This window comes from Nannobrachium achirus (genome assembly GCF_963921795.1).
Source record: "Nannobrachium achirus genome assembly, chromosome: 6".
In the NCBI taxonomy this organism is placed as follows: domain Eukaryota; kingdom Metazoa; phylum Chordata; class Actinopteri; order Myctophiformes; family Myctophidae; genus Nannobrachium; species Nannobrachium achirus.
The window spans coordinates 43,106,061-43,130,388 of record NC_137815.1 but is presented as its reverse complement, the minus strand read 5'-3'; the positions used below and the strand labels follow the sequence as shown (position 1 = coordinate 43,130,388).

Here is a 24,328-nt window from a genome sequence, read left to right as displayed (position 1 = left end):
GTGTCGTTAAAGACCCAAATCTGTACTGAAATCTGTACTTACGTGCGTTCCAGAACCACAAAGATTTCCGTGAAGTCATTTACAATAATGTCTCGCTCTTGCGGCAGTTTTAAGAGGTCGAATTTGATGACAACCTCAATATCGGGGTAATGCACATCTTGGTACAGAGAATGAAAAGCAGTTTTTTTCCCCACTCTTCAATTACCCCACTTAAAGATTTTCCAAAACAAACACAGACACACACGGGGAAAAAAAGGTCCCCAGTATCCTTTCAGTATGATGGATTGATGAAAGTTGTCTTAAGTCTTGTCATTGGTCGTATGTCTCTCATGGGAAAGTGCGGACGGACACAATCCACACAAATTCTCTGCATATCTGTCTTTTCAAACAGCTGTCTTCTGTTTTTATACAATTTTTCTTCCTGAGACGTGTGTTGACAAGAAGCTACAGACAAATAAGTCAGGCTCACCCAGCGAGGGACTTGGTTGTGGTGAGAGAAGCGCTGAGACATTAACTGACCCGAATGAAAAACATGAAAAAACATCGATCAATCAAGCTACTGGTAGTCTTTGTTTATATTACATGTGTGCATCTGACCACAAAGGGATTAATATGTCACATCAAAGACGTCCAAATCCAATGTGTGTTTAGTGAACACCCCGGTTCACTGAATCTTAACTCCTGTAATCACTATTTTGATGGCCTGTTTCACTCCACCATGAAGCCATTGTGTGTGTGTGTGTGTGTGTGTGTGTGTGTGTGTGTGTGTGTGTATGTGTGTGTGTGTGTGTGTGTGTGTGTGTGTGTGTGTGCGTGCGTGCGTGCGTTCGTGCGTGCGTGCGTGCGTGCGTGCGTGCGTGCGTGCGTGCGTGCGTGCGTGCGTGCGCGTGTGCGTGTGCGTGTGTGTGTGTCTTAAGACCCGAGCTGTCCAGTGGAGGAGAATAACTAAGTCCTGTACTCAAGTACAATTTTGAGGTAGCCTACTTTTACTTTACTTGAGTATTTCCATTTTTCAATACTTCCAGTCCACTACATCTCAGAGGCAAATATTATACTTTTTTACTCCACTACAATCATTTGAAAATTTTATTTAGAAGTTACTTTGTAGATTTAGATTACTAGAAGCTTGGCGGCCGAGCGTCTAGTCGGGGACCGGCCTACTCGGGAACGATGTAAATAGGGAATGAATGCCCCGCCCTTTAATGCAAACTGGATTATACCTGTTGTCATAGGACCTGTTTTGACCATCTGTTTGCCTGTGTCCATTTATGCCCATATATGGAGATATCTGTCTGTCTGCGTCCATTTTATGCCCATATATGGAGATCTCTGAATCTGTCTGTCTGTGTCCCTTTTATGCCCGTATATGGAGATCTCTGTATCTGTCTGTCGAGATACGCGGATTACATACATACACGCATACATACATACACGCAGAGACTTCTCGCATTTATTGTAGGATTACAACAATTTACATTAAGTTACTGTAAGCCCTGTTTAATATTATTCAGAATCGGAAATAGACAATCTGCAAGCTACAAGCTCATGATGTGATGTGTTGTGAGCTTGTAAATCTTCAAGAGATTGTTTTTGAGAAACTATGAATTGGGACATTCGGCATAATACGCATGAAGTATATTAATCTGATGCCAATACTTTTACTCAAATGATGTTTGAATGTAGACATTTTATTTCTACATTGCGGTATTGCTACTTTTACTCAAGTAAAACATCTGAATACTTCTTCCACCACGGGGTGTGTAGGTTTTGTGTGTTATGAGCTACTCGACCCTGTGTTAAGACCTGCCTCACTCTCTGAGCTTTCATTTTACTCTTAACTACAGCTGAGTGCTACTAGCATAACCCCATGCTTGCCAAAGGCTCAGGACAGCTCAAACCACTCAACTGAGAAAGTCACAAGGCTGAGGTGGCCCATATGTCATCCAGAGGGAAGGAATCCTGAACAGATGACCCCCAAACCATTTTTTACAGTTATATTAAGACCCAGGATTCTGCTGTGTACAGTGGCAGAGGCAATGCTGTGATTATCCCTGGGCATTGATATGCCTGAGTAGAAGATGATCGTTATCAATAGTGACACAAGTAATGCAGTCTGATAGATGTTTTAGACATCCAAGGCCTATACTGTATACTTTGCGGTACGACAAATAGCAAATATAGACAATCTTTAAGCTCATAACAAGTCTTGATGCAACATGTTATGAACTTGAAGATTGGCGATTTTATTGAAAATAAATGTGTACATTTTGATATGTTGTGAAAGTTCAAATTGTCTTTATTCTGAAGTTTCAACTGAACATGCCCAAAAGGGACAGCCAGGTTGAAAGTGCTTAGTCATAAGCTGGACTTACAACTATTTTTTACTATCAGCACTAATACACAGCCCATAACTCAGTCAAACAAATAAATAGGACAACTGCAAAAGCAGCTATGCGTAGCACTCCCACCAGAATAACATTTTATGATCTACAACACAGACGAAAGGCAAATACCGTTTTGTACCCTTGGGACATGTACTCTGACCCTTTGCGTGTGCTGTGTCTGTGCGCTACCTGTTCGGACCTGTCTGTTCCAACCCCTGACCCAGGAGCAGTTCTGCTGGGTGACTGGGATAACATAACACACCAGAGGCCGGCAGGAATTCAAAAATGACTTTTTGTGGTTTCCAACGCGTCTCTCTCCCTTTGCATGTGTACCACGTACAGCTGTGGTATGTGTCCTAGTGCCCTAGTGGATGGAAATGTGCCCCAAAACACAGTGGTGTAAAGTAACTAAGTACATTTACTTAAGTACTGTACTTAAGTACAGTTTTGAGGTATTTGTACTTTACTTGAGTATTTCCAGTTTTCAGTACTTGTACTTTTACTCCACTACATCTCAGAGGCAAATATTGTACTTTTACTCCACTACAATTATCTGAAAGTTTTAGTTACTAGTTACTTTGCAGGTATAAATGATTATATTATAAAACATACATTAATCCACTTTAGACCTATTTTATACCTAGGCTATTTGAAAATGGCAGATCTACAAGCTCACAATGCGTCGCATCGTGAGCTTGTAGATCGGCTATTTTCAAACATTTTGTACTTTTACTTTTCGTACTTTAAGTATATTTTGATGCCAATACTTTCATACTTTTACTCAAGTACATTTTGAATTCTGGACTTTTACTTGTACGGAGTATTTCTACATTGCTGTATATATTTACTTAAGTATAAAATGTGAGTACTTTTTACAACACTGCCAAAACATCATGGCCCTTGGGGTAAAATACAAGGCCATCAAGTACAGGAAGAAAAATGGTTGAAATAATTGACACAGTTATGCCCAGTATGAAAAATAGCTGCAATAGGCAATCTACAAGCTTACACTGCGCGATGCATTGTGAGCTGGTAGATCTTCTATTTTTGAAAAATATAATTGCTTTGGAGCTGGGAGGATTTCATATTGTTGAGGTCCCTTTGCTCTGCAGTCGACCTGATATGCACATGTGTTGGATAAAATACTTGTTTAACTTTCAAAACTGAATTGGCCCCATGACATGCCGAAAATAGAAAGATGCAATTCTGGGAGATTGCAAGTGTGGCTTCTGTGACGCGAGTCAAGTGTGACCTGTGTGACTCAATTCAAGTCAATTGGGAAAATTAATTCACTAATTAATGCCATATAGATCTCTGTGTCAGTCCTTGTCCCTTTTATGCCCATATATGGAGATCCCTGATTTCCCAGTTAGTGTGGTTTCCCTGTTAGGGCAACCAGGTTTACGGTGGTAAAATGAAAGGTAAATATACATTTTAAATAGAAAGTGCTCTGAATTTCTGAATCACGGTAAAAATCCTTACTCTCAATGTTAAATGAACACTCCAAGCTATCGTGCTTTTCAAATGTCTAAGCATGGAAGGTGGTTAACTACTCCATGTGGATAGTGACAATGGCGGTAATGAGAATCAAACCACATTTTAAGTACCAACAAACAGCCGAGCCATTGGAGAGGTGAGTGACCCTGTCCCGTTACATTTCCATCAGATTACCATGCGCTTTTTCACACCCCACATCACCTCCAGAAAACACAGGCTGTGTGTTCAGAGTTGATACTGAAGCAGCCAGAGAAACATCCCCCAAGGCCCAAATGGATCCGGTGTAAAGATAACCAACACACAACAGACCACATATGTTGCAGGTGAAGGGAAAGCGGGGATTAGCGGTGAAAAGCTTGTGATCTACAGCAGTGGTTCTCAAACGTTAACATTTCAAGGACCCCCAGTTTGGTAAGACCCTCATAACTGTGAGTGTACAACTGGAACAAAATGGGTTAGGTTCCATTGGCTTCAGTTTGTACACTCTCTGAGTTGTAGACCTGGAAGGTTCCTAACTATCACTAATTTATCTCTGGACCCCCTGGAACCCCCTCACAGACCCCACTTTGAGAACTAATGGTCTATGGCAGACAGTGGTGCACAAACCTTTTGTGCCCAAGGGACACAAAGGGCATGTCAAAATCTTAAGTCACACCTGGATTCATATCCAATGCAAAATAGCCTTACAGAGGTGTGTTACTCTACCACTCTTATCACTCTGTAAACATTTAGCTCTATTTACTAATGCCAAATGTTAGTCTGTTTAATCCCTATTTTATGCTTTCACAAATGGAAGTAGAGTACACCATGAATTGCAGATAAAAGGCAAAAGTAGAATGATTCTGAAAATATGGAGTGAGATAACTAACTGGAGGCATGAGGAGAAAAGGACAACCAGGGAAACCCTGGTAGAGGGGGAGATTATTCCTCTAATTGCATTTAGCAAGCGCATGTCCACTCAGATTTATGCAAACTCCATGCTCTCACCTCCAGCATGACCTTTCGTCAGGCCTGCTGTAAAGAGTCTAATGAGGTCAGGATGGGAGTCATGTAAGGCCAAGAGCTAGGCACAATTAGGAAAGATTCATCCTAATTTAAATTTAGTTGCGCCCCAGCATTGCATAACAAGAACAGCAGATCTACAAGCTCACAACATGTTGTGCTGTGCAGTGTTGGGATGTAACGCAACTACTTTTGCCGTAACAGTAACTAATAACGTAACTAGTTACCTTTCCCATTCAGTAACGCCGTCATAGTTACTGTGATTTAAATGGGTATGTTCTGTGTTACCTGCGTTACGTTATGTGATCCAACTGCAGAGTCTCTGTCAGTCATCTAACTTACAGGAAATGTGCTCTCACACTAACATGAGCCAAAGCACCTTAAAGTCATGATTTTATTGTCAAGCGATATCATGTGAAAAGCAAAGGTCAGTCCGCGTAGGGCGCACAGAGCGCAGGAATGCACTAAGCAGCCAAGAGCACTCAGCATTATAAATCCTACATTTTTGATCCCACGATTTTGTAACCCATTTTTCATCCAGTGCCAATTGCCTAAGCTGTAATCCTGGGTGCTACTCTCCCTCTGCCAACCTAGGGAGAGCCCCGAACTGAGCTCATGCTTCCTTCAGTGCATGAGGAGTGAGCAGGCCGCTTCCGGGTATGGGCACTGATGACGCAGAGGAGAGAACACACAACCCAGCGGCCACAGCGTCCCCGGGGTGAATCGAACGCAGGACGCGAGGTGAGCGTGAGGCAACAGCGCTACAGACTGCGCCACCGTGCCAACTAGCACTCTGCATTATAGGCCAGAGTTAAAAATTCTTAATTCTCTATAATCTGTGAAGTGTCTACAGTATTTACGTTTGGTGTATGAGTCATGAATTTATTGTCTCTCTATTAAACGATGTCAAGCGAAAAGCAAACGTCGGCCGGTGATGGCACACATTACGGACTCAAGGACAGAAGGTTGTTTCAAACCTTCCGATCTGAGAGTCTAGGGCTAGGCGGCATTTCAAAGGCTTATTGCTTCATTAATCCAATGAAATAAAAGAAAATACATGTTTTTACAGCATTTGCCACAGTTGTGGCAAACGTGTAGTTCCCGCCCTTTACCACAACACGCTCTCTTTCTTTCTCTCTCTGTCTCTCTCTCTCTGTCTCTCTCTCTCTGTCTCTCTCTCTCTGTCGCTCTCTCTCTCTCATTTCAAATGCCTTTCCTGCACTTCACAGACCTCTGTTTGCTCTAAGGAGCCTAAATACCTCACACTCTTTCAGGATGAAAGAAAGAACCTGCACAAAGGAAGAGGAAGTCACTATATAGGAAGCAAAATAGGGAATCCCAGATTAGTTTCAGACAATACAAAAGAAGAAGAGATTTTGCCTCCTGCACTCCTGCCTCATTTCTTCATCATTAGAATTCTTTACTTTTCAGATCTCAAAGGGCCATAGCGGGTTTTTATTTCAAAGTTGATACGTTAATTTAATATGTACTGTAATTAATTATTTTCTCCAGGATTTTTGATATTTGATTATATTTATTGTGTTGATATATTACCTGCCTCAAGCAAGTTTCACGTCTCTGCAAGTTGATTTTGAGACTGGAACGGAATCCAATGGCTTCCTCAGAAATAAAACACAGTATGCTTTGAAGAATTGTAGGCAATAATGTCATGTATACTGTGAGTAACAGGCAGATCCAACTGGTACTACGTAATTTATAATCATTAATACCAAAAATCCCCAAGGCGACCTGTGAGCTCACCGATCAGCTATTCTCAGCACGCGACACCGGCGTACGACAAAGTATAAATCAGGCACAACAGTGGGAAGAAAGGCAGGGAGGGAACGAGGGAATGAGTCAGATAGAGAGAGAGAGAGAGAGAGGGAATGACAAGCCTTCTGCAAAACACAGCGATGGAGGGAGACAAAGAGGCGAAGAATGTGTGAGAACGCTCTGCTGCAGTAACGCCTGGGACCGTTCCTCCTCTGGGCAGTGCCTATCTCGCCGCTCTCCTTGGTTTCAGCTGCCACGCGGGTCACGCTATGCTGGCTGCTAACAATGCTTTAAGTATGGGATTAAATCTTCAAATGGCACATGGAGGAACATGGGAATGGCTAGTAAATGGTCCATTTACATTCCACTGTATAGCTCATAAACTGCACCAAAAGTGTACATACATTTCCAGTTATGAATAGCATTTGAATATTATCTCTCCACCTGTTCTTGTTCTTTTCAGCTTTATTTTTTCTCTGTTATATTCACTCAGATTTCTTCGGGCGCTCGGGTGACGTGCGGGTAAAGTTCCTAGCCACCACTGCGAGGACGAGGGGGTTGAATCCTCTACAGTGCATCCAGCTTGGCCAGGCACTAAAACAGACAAAATCTGCCGTGTTTGTGCGAGGGAAGATGAGAAGGGAGTTGGAGGGTGATCTCTGTCGCTGCACCAACAACACCTAAAGGCTGGTCAGGGCATATGTTCAATGGGGTGTGGAACTAGTAAGAATAGTGTGTAGAATAGTGTGTACCTTCACATAACATGCATGCAGAGGTACCGGCGAAAGTCCTCATTGTGAAGTGACAAGTTATACCTATTGAAATAGATATGTGGCTGTAGGTGTTAACAGTCACAAGGGAACTAGAATACACAGGGAATCAGGAAATTGGCATAATGACTAAATTGGAAGAAATGGGGATGGGAAAAGAATGATCAACAGTAGAACCTCACCTGCAGCAACTCTGCACTGCGGTTAGGGAAAAGAAGCAGATTTCAACCTGTTACACAAGCACTTGAGTCATGGCCTGGAAAAGCCATCGGGGGAAGGTAAAGGACACCCTGAGAACAATCTGGACTCCTTGTGATCTAGACATTTATTATCTCATTTGCCACCCATTTAACTTTTACAACTCTCCCTATCTCCACTCTAAAAAAAAAATCTAAAAGCCACAAGGCCAGATTTCGAGGAGGTACAGCATGTGTGGAAAACATTCTGTACGGGTTATACAATCTCCCCTAATGCCCCACCACCTTTAACCTCTTGCTGGTGGAAGGACATGCCAGTTAAGAGTAAAATGCTGCAGCTGGGTAGCTCAGGGCTTTAGAGGGTTACATCCTTACAACTAGCTCTGGGTGGTGGGCTAAAAAACATACGGTAATCATGTGAAGTATGTGTTAACGATCTGTCCGGTCCGTATTGCTTTACTCAGAGACCAACTTCATTTACAGTAAACGAGGATCAAATTAATACCGTGTGTAACCAAAGGGAATCCAGTCTATTAGCTAACGGTGTAAGAGGATTAGCAGTTGTCACAACTCATCTGTAATCAAGTGATCCTATCACAGCATGTCAAATAGCTGAAGGTGTCAGTTTGGGGCAACCCCATAGCCAAATGGTTAGGGCTCCAAACACGTGACAGCGAGCCATCGGTTCAATTCCTGGCTGCTGGCCGGACCATTTGCCACATCACTACCCCCACTCTCTATCTCCGTGTTTCCTGTCTCTCTACACTGCATTCTGTCAAATACAAGCTCAGAAAATGCCCCTCAAATAATAACTTACGTCAGTTTGTGTGATGTTAAAGCTTCAATATGTTTACCTTTAAGAAAGTGCAGCAATGTTTGAACTACAATAAAGATGCTGCAAAATATGTGGTACAATGCACATTCTTTATTTTCTAAATTTTTATCCCACAATTTTTGTAACCCAGTGCCAATTGCCTATGTAATCCTGGGCTCTGCTCTCCCTCTGCCGCGCCTGGGGAGACAACGGACTGACCTCATGCTTCCTTCTATGCATGAGGAGTCCAAGTTGCTTCTTTTCACCTGACAGTGAAGATTTCCCTGGTTTGGATGTAGCGCATGGAAGGAGCACGTTATTCCAACCAGTTCCTTTCCCCTCCATCAGGCACCCGGGCTGCCCAGGGGGAGGCAATGCACATTCTTAATGTTAGAGTAAGATCTCCAACCACTGCAGATATAGCCTACTAGATATATTGGTATTACAGATTGTTAAAATAATGTTTCATTCATTCAAGTAATCTTGGCTTTATTATAGCTTTAAGATTCATGACACTCTTATTATTATTAACTTCCTGAACGGATTTGCCCCAGTGAAGGAACAACACACTAAATCAATCCTGAAGCAATCAAGCAATCAACAAACTCATAATGTACTGTATCTTCAGCCATGAGCAGTGAGACTCACATTTGTCTTTCATTTAGGGTGGTTACTCTAAAGAGGTACATTCTTGCCCGTTAGTGGTTTCAACAATTGTTTGTCTTAATCCCAAGTTAACGCTCTTCAGTGGGACAGAATTTAGGGATTTATTTTTACAGTGGGAAAGGTCCCAAGGCCACAGAGACCTCACCTCTCTCCTTGTTTTACATTCCTCAGCCCTCCTCCCAAACATGAAGGGGGCAGATATATTTAGCATAATATAAAACACATCATGTGTACCTGCCAGAGCTGGCAGCGTGAGATGGTACGGTGTGATGCGATGGTAATGGTTTATCCATATGGCAAGGGGGGGGTATGTTCTTTTTAGCAACATCTGTGTCACTGCTGCTCTCTCCCATCACTGTCAGTCTGTAAATGGCCCGATGAATAAACGAGTGACGATATAGAGTCAGCCCGCATCCTCAAACAGGGTGAAAGGCCATATTACATTCCTGGCTTTATTACCAGTAGGGCCAGCGCCATGATGAGACGCAGCGGTCCTCTGTCAGAGACACACACTGCGTCCACATGCTGGCTTCAACTCTGACCTCTGCTCCCCCGTCGTCCCCTGAACAGTGCACAGAGAACACAAGTCACCCACGGCCGCGTAAATCAGAGTGTGTTTAACGCGCGCTTGAACAAACAAATGAACAATACAGCTGAAATGAAACGACCTGCGCTCTGTTGTCTCATCTCCTCCCCTTATGTTAACACGCTTGTAAACAGATAAATGACACGTGACTGTCTCTAATAGGGGACATTGATTCCTTTTTTAGATATTTTTGGTTTTCTGCCTTTATTTACTATAGCTTATAGTGGAGATGGACAAGAAACAGGGAGAGAAAGATGGGGAGAGACATGCAGCAAAGATTGTCGGGACCGGGACTCGAACCCGCAATGTCAGGCAACATTAGAGCCTAAGTGCCCAGACTGCTAGGCCAGCGATCCGGGACATAATTGTTTGACTACATCAGTATCTGCAATTATGCCGCCGATGTGTCCCAATTTTTTGGGGCATGTCATTATAAGTTAGAAAGTTAAAACTATGTTTTCCTATTATAGCAGATCTACAAGCTCACAGCGCATCACAACACTACTTGCTGTGAGCTTGTAGATCGGCTATTTTTGAAACATTTAGTTAAATAAAATGAAGTTTCCTTTTGTGTTTACTTTTATTTTTATCTATCAATCAATCTATACAAATAAAATATATTCAACAATGTTGCACTTTTAGAAAAAATCACACCTGTGTGAACTGAGCGGTGGTTGTGGTGTGTGTGTGTGTGTGTGTGTGTGTGTGTGTGTGTGTGTGTGTGTGTGTGTGTGTGTGTGTGTGTGTGTGTGTGTGCGTGCGTGCATGCGTGTGTGTGTGTGTGTGTGTGTGCATGTGTCCATGCTGTGGTAGTGGTGGTGGTGTGTGTGTGTGTGTGTGTGTGTGTGTGTGTGTGTGTGTGTGTGTGTGTGTGTGTGTGTTTCTGTGAGTGAGTGAGTGAGAGGGTGTGTGTGTGTGTGTGTGTGTGTGTGTGTGTGTGTGTGTGTGTGTGTGTGTGTGTCTGTGTGTGTGTGTGTGTGTGTGTGTGTGTGTGTGTGTGTGTGTGTGTGTGTGTGTGTGTGTGTGCGTGCATGCGTGTGTGTGTGCATGTGTCCATGCTGTGGTAGTGGTGTGTGTGTGTGTGTGTGTGTGTGTGTGTGTGTGTGTGTGTGTGTGTGTGTGTGTGTGTGTGTGTGTGTGTTTCTGTGAGTGAGTGAGTGAGAGGGTGTGTGTGTGTGTGTGTGTGTGTGTGTGTGTGTGTGTGTGTGTGTGTGTGTGTGTGTGTGTGTGTGCGTGCGCGCGCGTCCGTCCGTGCATGCGTGTGTGCGGGCGCGTGTGCGTGTGCAGGTGTGTGTGTGTATTGCAGTTGATGCTCAGGCTAGACTCAACAGGCTAGACTCAACAGCACCCTCTTTGGTCACTCAGTGGAACTCAGGCTACATACAGGCTACAGACCCACACGGACGGAGACACGGAGACACGCATACACACACGGCCATGCTAACCACCGCTCAAAAAGTATTGGTCAAAACCTGTTTTTGGAGAGCCATAGACCACTGATTAGTGGTCTAGTTTAGTTTAGCAGTAGTGGCTCCCCCCGACCAAGGGGAAATTCCCCTTTAGGCTAGTGGATAGATCCGGGTTTGATTCCCGAGCATTACACTGGGACTCTCTCTCAAAAATGGGATCGGACCCAAAAATGTGTCATGGGCCGGTCTCTAGTACAGTATGAAGTGCAGTCCACAGGTGTGATAGGTGGGAGGCCCATTCTAGGAAGCATTAAACAAAAACATACTGCAATTATGCTGCAATTAGTATGAAATGTGTGTGTAGGACCATAACTTAAGATTAGATTGCACATCTGGACATTTTTATATGCTTGCTGACATTGTGGTTGAAAGCTATGCAGAAGATTGATTAGCCCCCCGTAACGAGAACCTGATTAAGTAATCTTCTCCCATTGTTAGCCTGACAAGCTGTGTTGACAATATACAGTCAAATCTGATTCAGAGATGAATTATTTGTTGTGGTATTTTGTCACAAGTACATTTGCACATCGTCCTCTTACCCATCCTAACTAATAGGAGCAGTGGATGCCATTTTTCTTTTTTCTTTTTTAATTCTCTGCAAGTACATTTCTGTGGTATTTTCAAGCCTTGATTCCCGTCCGGATGGGAATCAAACCATGGACTGTCAGGCATTGACCTCATGTGGTATGCATGCACTCTGCTGCCGGGTTACCCGTGCATGCCATTTATTATCCCTATGTCTATTTAGACAAAGGGAATGTCAACTAACTGACTGTAAACAAGACTTTACGAAATGAAAATAATATCATCAAGTTAAAAAACAAAACAAACAAAAAAAAAGTCAAACCATGCAAAGCGGTGGAATTCACTGAAGCCACAGACTAGCTGAGAAGGTCTAAATATGAGCAAGAATTTTAAAATCCTCTAGTCTAAATAGCTGACTCCTATGACTAAGGAAGGCGGCCGCATCTATTGAATTTGTATGAAAAGGAACCAGCTGGAGAAATAACCTACAAACGCCTTTTACAGAAGTTTCTTGAAAATACACAGTAAAACTCCTCCTCAAGTCCATATGTGTAACTCCCAGAGTGTACAAACTAATGGAACCAAATGCACCCTTATGGGTCCATTTGGTTCTATTGGTGTACACTCTCAGTGTCAAATTAACACTGAGTATTTTACTGTACACTGTGTTCAAAGGAGCCCTGTCAGCAGAAGAGACAACGTGGGCTGTTAAAGGACACGCTACGACAGGCTGCGGAACACTTACTGTGAGGTGAGACCTCTATTCACTCTACAAGTAATTGTAGAGTAGCCCAGCTAATAGGGCTTGAACAGAGACTCTAAAAGAGGAACATCTGAGCAGACCCTCCCCCTGACACCCAAACACTGCTGTACAGGAACCAACAAACACCAGCTCCAACACCTACTTTCTATCTATATACACACGTATGTGCGTATATATGAATCTGCTTCTTCTCTAGACACAGCTGTTCTACAATGAGCAAGGTCTAAGGTCACTGCAGTGTGAACTTGGTGCCTATGAAGCAGTTTTGTGTGCAAGCGCGTTCGCATACATCGGTGGTTCTCAACCAGTGGTCCGGGGACCACCAGTGGTACTTGGGGGAGGTTCCAGGTGGTCCCCTGCTAAATAATGGAGAGTTGGTAACCAAATGGACCCTTATAGATCTTTAAGTCTTGAGAGTTAAAGATCAATACAACATGGAATTGTGGATAAAATCTTATAACGACAACAAAATGTTCTAAGTTTTGGGTCTGAACGGCTACATCTCATCAAATGGTGGTCAGTGGCTCAAATGCAGAATAAATAATGGACCTTGATATGAAAAGGGTTGAAAACCACTGGCATACATCCATGTTCATGTGCGTGTGTCTAAGCATGTGTGTGCCATCAAACATGTATAAAATGTCTGCAGCCAGCAAAATTCTGAGAGAAGAAAAGGTAAAAGAGAGAGAGAGAGAGAGAGAGAGAGAGAGAGAGCAGGGGAATGAGAGTCAAAGGGAGATGTTTAAGTGACAGACTGTAACACAGTCAGGGGGTTCAATTTGATGACCTGATAACCTGATCGTAAAGATGATCTATGTATTCTAAAGTGCTTAGTGGTTGGATCTGTCTACAGCTAAACTGTTGTTCCCATCACTGCCCCCTTCTACAACCCATCGCTGTGTGACTGCTTAAAGGAATACCTTCACAACAGAGCACAGACTGTCTTTATTTTCTTTCTTTTTGGCACAAAAACCCATCCACATATTGTACATTGCAGATTGCACATATTCCACTTGCATTATATACTTAGTATTTACTGTCAATTCTGTATATCCCAGTTGGTAAATGATTCTCCCTTCATTTCTCTACACGATACATGGCTGTTAACAGGATTACCTTTACTTAACCACAAAAAACAGCAGTGTTTTGTGCCAGTGGGCACATTCTCACACGTCTATGAGGACAACTAAAGTCAGAAAAACTGCTGACATTTTTGCACTGAGCATCTACCTTGAAAAGGATCAAGGCTTGGCACATCTCACTCTCTAGGCCACAAGGCCAGTACTGTTTGATGACAAAAATGTGCCTTTTTTCCCCTTTTTACTAGTGGGTTCAAAGTAGAACAGTATGAGCTATATTTTCATCCATGCCTTACCCCTTATCCCTAAACGTCTTTGACTTTTCTTACTATTTTGAAAAACATTTTAAAATACTTCAAATAGCCGATCTACATTGTGAGCTTGTAGATCAGCTATTTGAAATATTTAAAAATCTTTTTCAAAATAGTAAAAAAATGGCACACAATGGCCACAATACCAGTTGGACTATATTTAATTACTAACCAACCATATACCGTACTTTGTCACTTCTTTTTGCCGAACGTTTGAATATTTTCTCCGAATGTTTGCCTATATGACATGGCTAGAAAAGGTCAACAGGGTTCAGGTTTAACCTGTATTATATTTTATATCAAGTATCGATTGTTGTTCTATATTGTTATTGTTGTGCACAACTTGGGGCCTGTTTCATGAAACCTAGATCAGGGCTAAAGCCTGGATTTATCAGATATCCTGGCTTAAATTAGCCATGATCAGTGCTTAATCGGTTTAATGAAAGCTGAATTATCTCGGCAGATTAGCCTAGCCAGTTAACCTGGATATCTTAAACCAGGACTCAGTTTGTTTCATTAGTTATTCCATATTAGTTACCATGGAAATTAAACTGTGAAGTTAGCCAGCTCCAGACCAGGATAACAGCCAAGCTTTATTAATCCAGTGCCTTGTTCATCACATTTTGTGAAATAGCTGTTGGTCCAATGACTCCAATCGTAAACCAATGACCTTTTCTAATTACACTGCATTAAAATAAAAAAATACAATAAGATATAATCAATTTAATGATATTACTGAACTAGTGTGTGACCATGAATCATGATTGTTTCACAATGACTCACGTGATGTCATTGTCACTCGGTTATAGACACACTATAGTTCATATTGTTGTTAGATGAGGGTGGAAGATTGGTTCCATGACTGGTCACAATCAAGGAATAGACGCTCGACCGTATGGTCTTTTCAAGGAATGCATGAACGCGCATTCAGCCTGGCTTTACGATCCTGGCTCGACAAAGTCACTCCTTCTCAACCTGGCTTGGCGTTAGTGGAACAGAATAAACCAGGCTGTACAGAGCAGACTTTGTCAAACCTGTATTTAAATCCTGGATTATTTAATTCTGCTTTCGTGAAACAGGCCCTTGGTTGGTGAGTTGGTGAGACGAAGGAGAACTCCAGGCAGGAATAACCCCACAGTACTGGAGAACTCTACGCACCTGTGTCACCTCAAGACCTCAGGAGGGACCCACCCAATACCTCCCCAGAGGAGCCTCTTGTTGGGAAAAAAACAAATAGAGCAGGAGAGGGGAGTTTAGCCTTGGCCAGGAGGAGGAGATGGGCAGTGATTTGGCCACCACTGCCGACCCGGCCATCAGGAGGGTGTAGCGGAGGGTTCACGGGTCGAAACACCTGATGATCGATGGTTACCGCCTGAAGACATCAAATTGTCCTGCCCAAGGCTACATTCACCAAACGTGAATGGAGGAGAAGCATCGTTAGATGTAATTATAATCATAGAACTCTGGGCAACCAGTGACTTCCAGGAAAGTCTGGATGGAAACCGAGGAAGATTGGTGACGCTGGAGAGACAGATGAAACACCAGGAAGAGCCTGGCGTGGGTGTATGAGGTTAGCAACCTCATGCACAGCACTCGCGAGAGCGCACCAACTCAAGCTACAGACATTTATACAGATACCCTCAGAGTCTCCCGAGAGGGGGGGAGTATGTGAGACTCAACAGAGTATGTGAGACTCAACAATACAAACATAACGGTAACAGCCCTTAACTAATCACAGCTAACGAGATGGCTCACCTAAACAACATCAGCTGGGGAGAAATTGTAAGTAAAGTGTCACTGCGAGAACATCTGCAGGAACACAAAAGGTAAAAATACATCAAGCCAGGACCAAGTGTGGAGAAGAGGGGTCACAGGTGCAGCGCACAACTTGGTTGGTGAGTTGGTGAGACGAAGGAGAACTCCAGGCAGGAATAACCCCACAGTACTGGAGAACTCTACGCACCTGTGTCACCTCAAGACCTCAGGAGGGACCCACCCAATACCTCCCCAGAGGAGCCTCTTGTTGGGAAAAAAACAAATAGAGCAGGAGAGGGGAGTTTAGCCTTGGCCAGGAGGAGGAGATGAGCAGTGATTTGGCCACTACTGCCGACCCGGCCATCAGGAGGGTGTAGCGGAGGGTTCACGGGTCGAAACACCTGATGATCGATGGTTACCGCCTGAAGACATCAAATTTTCCTGCCCAAGGCTACATTCACCAAACGTGAATGGAGGAGAAGCATCGTTAGATGTAATTATAATCGTTAGCACTGTCTGCAGAGCATATCACAACATTTCGATGCTTGTACTTCTTTGAGTGAGTGACAAATAAACCCCTTTGATTTTTGAATCTCTGAATACCTTTAAGACATTTTGAAGTCACTATTTATTTGGTAGTTTTTCTTTGCCATGCATTTGACAAGTTCTGGGAAACTGTCTGCATGTTCCAGGAGCTTTTGGCTAGCAATGTCCCTTGGTTTCAATGACAGCTGGTAACAATGCTCAGGAAAACAGGAGGGGAAACATTTTCTGTAGAAAAAACAAACAACCAGCAAGAAATCTAAATGTCATGGTATTTTAAAAGGTCAAGAGAGGCCCTTTTCACACTGAATTCTTGACCAGTGACCTGCCCTTGTGCTGCATTGTTCACATACAACCCCACAGTGCAGTTTCATCTATTATAGTTGAAAGATAATGAATTAGGAATAGCCATGAATCTGAAGCCTATAGCAAAAATGGGACACTGATCATCAATGTGTGTTCCGGGGACATCCAGGGGTTCTTGGGGGGGGGGGGGGCTTCCAGGACCCAGCTAAATGATAGTTATAGACCAAATGGACCCTCACAGGTTTGTAACTCTTACAACTCATCCGCACTGCCCTCGATGCGACGCAAGCGATACGACGTGAGCGATGAAATCTCATTAAAATACATTTGTTTCAATGAGGACGTCCTGACCTACAGCGAGCGACAACGCAGAGCCTCTATTTGAGCGAGGTTTCGCGGCTACGTCCATAGAGGTAAATGGCCATGTCCCGCCCCCCAAATACTTTATATTATTATGTATTTATTTGATTGGTTCAGGCTACGTCGCAACGCAATGGCCGACGCTCTATATGCGGACAGTATTTTGCGAGACATCGCGTCGCTCGCTCGCGTGCAGTGCGAATGAGGTGTTAGAGTGTACAAATGAGCCAAATGGACTGAATTTGCACTCAAAGTTGAAGAGTTGGAGTCGAAACAGGAGAGAGGGGGTGCCGTTCTATGACATGTCCAACAGCCCATAAATCCCAGCAGTCTCCGTTGTTACACAGCTCGTTGTCAGTGAGCCAGGGTCCTGACAATACAAGATAAATTAGTACTAAGGATTTGACAGTGTGGATTGGGGTACCAGAGATGAAAATCAAATCAAATGGGGCTCCGTGGCCTAATTGTAGATCGCCGTTTACTGTCAGAACCGGCACAGCTTGTCCGAGTACATACGGATAACGTCTGACACTGTGGTTCCCCTGACACTGTTCACTGTGACATCACAGATGACATCACAGTGATGTCAGATACTCAGAGCAGGGATAACGCCTGACACTGTGGTTCCCCTGACACATCACTGTGACATCACATATCTGTGAGGTGTCATCACAGTGATGTCAGATACTCAGCGCAGGGATCTCCATTATATATGGGCAATGGGCATACATGGGTAACATCACTGTGGTGTGGCTGGTTCAGACCGGGACTGAGTAAGCATGTTTGGGGTCCCACAGCATATCTCCATATACAGTACATGGATCTCCAGCGAGGTCGCTTGTCGCTCTGAGGCGTCTTACCAGTGAATATCTAGGTATCTTTGAAATTAAAACGTTTGAGAAACACTGCTTTAAGAAACCAACAGGTGCAGTGATTATAACTTGTGTTTCTGTACACACGTTGAAAACACCCTCCGATGTGCTGTACAAACATGATCAAATGTGGATGTCACAGCATTCCTATTGTTGTGAGAGTTTTGCTGATAGAGCACAATATATCGTTCTGGTATCTCGTTCGTTCTTGGTGGCACATCTCAGTGAACATTCCACAGGAACCCGGCCAGCTGAACTGTGGAGGGTTCACATTTTGTGCAATCATGCTCCAGAGCATTAATTGACCCTGCTATTCAGAGCGATCCGTCAACTAACCTAAACTTTGAATACAGTATGTCCTATTCAATACCCAAGTGTTAAAACTTTGTTCGGTAATTGGAACTCTATTGTGAGTCTTCTGTGCTCCACAGACATTGTGTGCTGTTGCGTGACGGAGAACACTGTGACCCTTTTTTTCCCCTATATTCTGTCTATTTTGGTGGTCAGGAGTGGAAGAATGCCCTCATACTGTCCAGCTGGGCCTGACTGGTCTGGACCACTGTCCCAGTCGACATCCCCATTCTAATAGGCCTCGATATGGTACTCTAAATATCATAATTCGTTTAGGATGCTAGTGTGCTTTCAGGCAGAGGTAGTCTATAATTTTGCAAAATGCAGTAATAAAGCTGAGATAAACGTTGTATCTATTAATAGCGTTTCAGTTAATAACTAATAAACAGTTAATAACTATTCAGTCCAGTTAAAGTGATTTTCAAATAAAATATAACAATATATATAATGTGAAAAAAAAGGAAAAATCACAGCCCCTCACGAATTAGAACTTCTAGGACTAGATGTACTCCTAATGCGAAAGTGGCCTGTGAGTTTTCCATTACTTTTTAAATTATTTTCTACATATTTTTTAAATGTTTGTTTTATTTGAAAGTGAAATATCCCTTTAACTGAACTGTTTAATCATTGCTATGTCAAAGAAACACACACACACACACACACACTCACGCACGCATGCACGCACACACACACGCAGCCTCCACCGCTCAGTTCACACGAGTGTGATTTTTTTTTCTTGACTGGCAACAGACCCTCTCTTATTCTAACCAAACATAAACTGGGGTCATGAATCCAAGTGACTTCTCAGCTGTAAAGATAATGACGCCAACAAGGTCCTGAAAGGTTCAAAGACAGTGTGTCCACTGCTGAGAAAGCATGCCTGGGATGCTTTGAAGCGTACATTACAGAATAATGATAATGATGATAGGCATCTGCAGAGGGCCCGTCGTGAGTGATGCGTCTAGCAGGCTGGCCCTGCTGGCATCACCGTGACCCCAAACCAAGCCAAGACATGAGCTTATGGTCCAGAAATCATTTGCAAAAATTAAGAACCACAATTAGAGAAAAGGGCTGAAAGGACTTTTTTTTTTTTTTTTACAGCTTTGGGTTCATGAGAATATATGCAAGCATTTAACCAGGGTCAATTTGTGGACTTACAATGTAGAACCGGGCCAAAGCAATAGGTACAGCCAAGCAAGTATCCTGATTAACAACTTTCAGCCTGGTGTTGCTATTTTGGGCATGTACCGTAATTGCTGGACTATAAGCCGCACCTGAATATAAGCTACACCAGCTAAATTTAGGAAAAAAATATATATATATGTTTACATATAAGCAGCACCTGACTATAAGCCGCAGGTGTCCCTCCTGCTTCCCGGTGGAGCGCCCCTGGTGGCCGTTTAACAGTATAAATCTATATACCGGTATAGATCCTTGTTAAAGACCATTGTAAAACGAACTAACTGGCCTTTAGCTGTAAAAAATCTTTATATAAGCCGCACAGTTGTATACGTAAACCGCAGGGTTGAAAACATGGGAAAAAAGCTGCGGCTTATAGTCCGGCAATTACGGTAAATGTAATTGTATATCTAACTATTTCTGTCCGTCTGATGTCCGTCTGTCTGCATGCTGACATTACTGATACTAAACAGTGTCGCCAGTCACCACCATGGTAACAGCCACATGCTGAAACAATGCCAAAATTTGAAGATGACAGACATCATTGACTGACATCAATGACTGACATCAGTCAGCCCACATTTGGAGATGACCGACATCACTGATATTAAACAGTGCCCAGATTTGGAGATGACTTCATGACTGACATCACTGATAGCCTACTAAACAATGCCCAAATCTGATATACCCGCATGCTGAAGTAGTGACCAAATTTGGAGATGACTGACATCACTGACTGACATCACGGAACACCATATGAGCATAAACGGGTGAAACAGTGCCCACATTGGAGATGACTGACATCACTGATACTGTACGTCTTAAATCCTACTATCCTAAGTGGTTGTAAAGCAAAGTCAGTTACAATAAGATCAGTTTTCATAGGACCCAGACTACAACTGTGTGCTTCATCTGAGGCTGAGCCCAGATGTTGGCTGGTATGAAGACATCTGCCCCGCCAGAAGTCTGAAAAGATTGGAAGCTCTTGATCCCGGAGGACACCACTTGTCTGCTGATGACAGGCTGGATATTCTCTGCAGTGCCTGAATCCCATAAGGACCCAGGGCAAAGAGGCTGGAAGCATTTTAAATGGTGAAAGGTTTGAAGAAGCACCAAGGCACACCTAGAGCTGTGATAAATTGGTTCCAGTGCATTACGAAACAATGTGCTCCCTAACAACTTCAACGTGCAAGAATTCTGAGAGCACTTTTTACTTTATGACTAAATGATACCTTTTGGAAAGCACAACCTTCTTATTTGTCCATAATCCATGTCACCAAACATTACCACATGGGGTCTGTGCATTGGTGTTTGCATGTGTGTGGCAACAAGTGAAATCTTATCTTAATTAAAACAGCTAACAGCTAATTAAAACACGATCAGTGATCGTGATAGTGGTTTAACATGAAACAACTTAAGAAGAAGATGTCCCCATCAATCACATATAATTGTTTAATATTTTAATTAACTAATTAATCACAGCATTTGTGGTTGAACATCGATGAGACAAAGTGCCCATTCAAAATAAATGTGAATTATAAGACAGACTCCCTCTGGGCTCCATACTTCCACTTAACCACAGAGCTAGGAGACTTACCAAAATGAGAAATACCAATTATTATGTTTTACGAGACGATGTAACTGGAAAACAGATGACACCCCCACCCCCAGACAACTAGTGGGAGCAGGAGAATAATTAGGTCCTTGAATGGCATAAACACGGACCAATTTCTATACACAAACACGGACCAACCACATGAAAGCATCCTGAGAGGATATCGCCACATGCAATTGCGTAGGAATGTTCAGCCAACTGACAACATGCAAAAGGCATTAAACGATGAGTGAATCCGTGTGATGTGTGGGCCCCGTGCGTTAGCCTGTAACTGCTGCCGCCGCCACAGCTTTAGCTTATATGTAAACATGTGACAACATGACAGCAGTGAGGGGAATATCGACTGACATGTTCCGAGAACGCACGGAAGACCACAAGCAGCAAGCAGAACTGTAATAATAGCCTGTGTGCATGCGCTGGGAGCTGTCCGGTACGCAGCCGACCACTGCGGTTATCCTGTGGTAGCTCAAGAATGTGACAAAGTTACAAAGAGAGGCATAGTAGCTGGATCACCAGAGAGTGCTTTTTATAGCGGGTAGACCACAGATCAGAGCAATTTCCAAAACAAGAGTCATTCATTACTATAGAGGTGATGTTATTGCTCTATCTAGAATGAAACACTTTGTGCTCTGCCTACATCTAGTCCTTTTGCCCTCGGGCCTCTATTAGGCACGGTGCTGGACCACAAAGGTTATCAGTGCTCTGGTCAAAGGTTTCCTGTGGTCAGGCAGAACCAATCCAAGTCTCTCCACATCCCATGCGTCCAGAAGCCCTTTCACTGCCAATCACAGAGTAATATAACTGCCATGGCACTGACAGGATATTAGCCTCCAACAGAAGGAGTAGTTCCGCATAGCTGTCTATAAAACCAGTCCCCAGCTGTGACAACGATCACTCCTCATTTTCAGCAATGCTGGCACAAGGTCTTGAGGCATAGAAAGGGAAAAGTGAAGCATTTAAGATGACACCCACCCACTGTAAATGCACAGGGGTTTTAGAATTTCCTAATAGGCTATAACTCAACTCCCTCCAGCAAAAAAAAATGTCCTCAGCGTATGAGAGAAAATACATTCATAACACCACCATAACACCACGGAAAGTATACGTAAGATTAAGGAATTTGAATAACATCCTTGACGCAAAGATTTACATCTTCTCTGGCACATGTAAAATAAATTCACAGAAAATATACGTAAGAGTAAGGACTTTCAAGAAAGTCCTTGTCGCAAAGATTTACACCTTCTCTGGCGCATGACAATATAGAGCTGGAGTTGAGGGATGGTCATAAAGGCCTCAGGGTGCGCTTCCCCTTGCATCCTCTCTCTCTCCCGTTATGCATCATCATGTGTCAGGGAACTATGGCACAATGGAAACAAGTCCCCAGGACTTTTTTTATTTGTGTGTTATCCTTTTAAAGCCTACCACGTCTGACTAATAAAGTATTCAATCAATCAATCAAAAAACCAGACCGCAGGGCTAGTCTGCGTGGTCGCAGACCTGCTCAAAGTGACTAATGATCTCTGGTAGTGAGGTTCACAAAGTCCATTATCTGGTGCCTGGAATCCATCTAGTTTTTTGATTATAGCTAGTGTTTTTGAACACAAAACAAAAATCATTGAGGGGAATCGCAGGAACGTAATATATAGAAGAATCTTGATCTTTTCGAACAGTGGCCCAAGAATTGTGATAAAATCGAAAAGGTGAGGTCCCTGGTGTTTCCCACCCCTCCCACTCATCCTATCATCACACAGAACACATATAAATACATAAAAACCCTCACGTCCACTCAGGGTTTCACTGTACTCACAGTACAGATCAGTTATTTGTACCATCAGAAGTACAGAGCCTGCTGCACAACTCATAGATGTTGACACCGACTTGATGTAATCGTGTTTACCGCAAATGAAAGGGGGGGTAATGGTATGCAGCCTTCTTTTTTGGGGGGTATGTGGACACAGCCAGCACAGTTGATGTTAAACAGATGTCTTCCATCATCACTGGGATTGAACCCACAAGGAAGAGCCTGGAGAAGACGCTCAGTCAGCCTCCAGCTGTGCTAAGCAGCACCTCAACAAGCACGTGTGCTCATGGAGCCACTGTCCTAATGATTAAGCCTCTCTCTCGTTCAGGCATTAAACAATGTGATTCCTTGGAAGACCTGTCACTCCCGGGCCTGTCTGAGCATGATGAGCGGTGCTATAATAACCAGGCCAGAGATAAGTGTCTGTACTGTGGTGCTGGGGTTAACACATGGCTACCTCCAACCCCACAGAGACCTACACGATAACCATCTTCGTCTGATGTTGGAGTTGGCATTCTGGAACAGAGCTGGATGGGTCCTGGTTCCAGGCCAGATTGGGCTAAACCAGGTCAGGCTGCAGTACACTGTTTCCCAAACTTTTTAGCTTGTGACCCAAAAGAGAGATTAGACGTTTGCCCGGGACTCAAACAAGTGAAAACAGTAGATCTACAAGCTGACAACGCGTCGCTTCGTGCCGCGTTGTAAGCTTGTAGATCGGCTTTTTTCACTACTTCTTAAACATTTGTTTTCTCATTTAGGGAATTTCTTTAATCTTTCTTTGATTTCTTCATGAAATTACTGAATGCACTGAAAAAAAATTGGGAATGTTTTTTGAAAATATTTTGAACTAGAAGCAGTGCTCTTCCGAGCACAGGTCTCCACCAGGCCACACAAATCGGCCTGTTATAGCGCCACCATGAGGCTGATTTAAAAAATGTGGGGCAGAGGTTCTGAATTAGCATCCAGGGAGTGTGTGTGCTCAGTTTGGCAGCGATCGGGCCAACGGCGCCGGAGATTAGCTGGTAACAACCAGGCCACACAAATCGGCCTGTTATAGCGCCACCATGAGGCTGATTTGAAAAATGTGGGGCAGAGGTTCTAGATTGGCATCCAGGGAGTGTGTGTGCTCAGTTTGGCAGCGATCGGGCCAACGGTGACTGAGATTAGCTGCTCACAAACTGCGAGGACGCACGGACGCACGCACGGACGGACGGACGCACGCACGGACGGACGGACGGACGGAGGGGAAAACATACTCTCCCTCAGCCTTCGGCTGGTGGAGACAATAATAACTAGAAGCAGTGCTCTTCCGAGCACAGGTCTCCACCAGGCCACACAAATCGGCCTGTTATAGCGCCACCATGAGGCTGATTTAAAAAATGTGGGGCAGAGGTTCTGAATTAGCATCCAGGGAGTGTGTGTGCTCAGTTTGGCAGCGATCGGGCCAACGGCGCCGGAGATTAGCTGGTAACAGCCAGGCCACACAAATCGGCCTGTTATAGCGCCACCATGAGGCTGATTTGAAAAATGTGGGGCAGAGGTTCTAGATTGGCATCCAGGGAGTGTGTGTGCTCAGTTTGGCAGCGATCGGGCCAACGGTGACTGAGATTAGCTGCTCACAAACTGCGAGGACGCACGGACGCACGCACGGACGGACGGACGGACGGACGGACGGACGGACGGACGGAGGGGAAAACATACTCTCCCTCA

At 43.7% G+C, this 24,328-nt stretch overlaps 1 protein-coding gene across 1 annotated transcript in view; it reads right to left on the bottom strand.

The window, feature by feature from the left end:
- The window catches only part of megf6b (multiple EGF-like-domains 6b), a gene marked incomplete at both ends in the record, with an annotated part of 93,255 nt that overhangs the window by 51,370 nt on the left and 17,557 nt on the right, over nt 1-24,328 (bottom strand). The gene's annotated exons all lie outside the window — the stretch shown is intronic.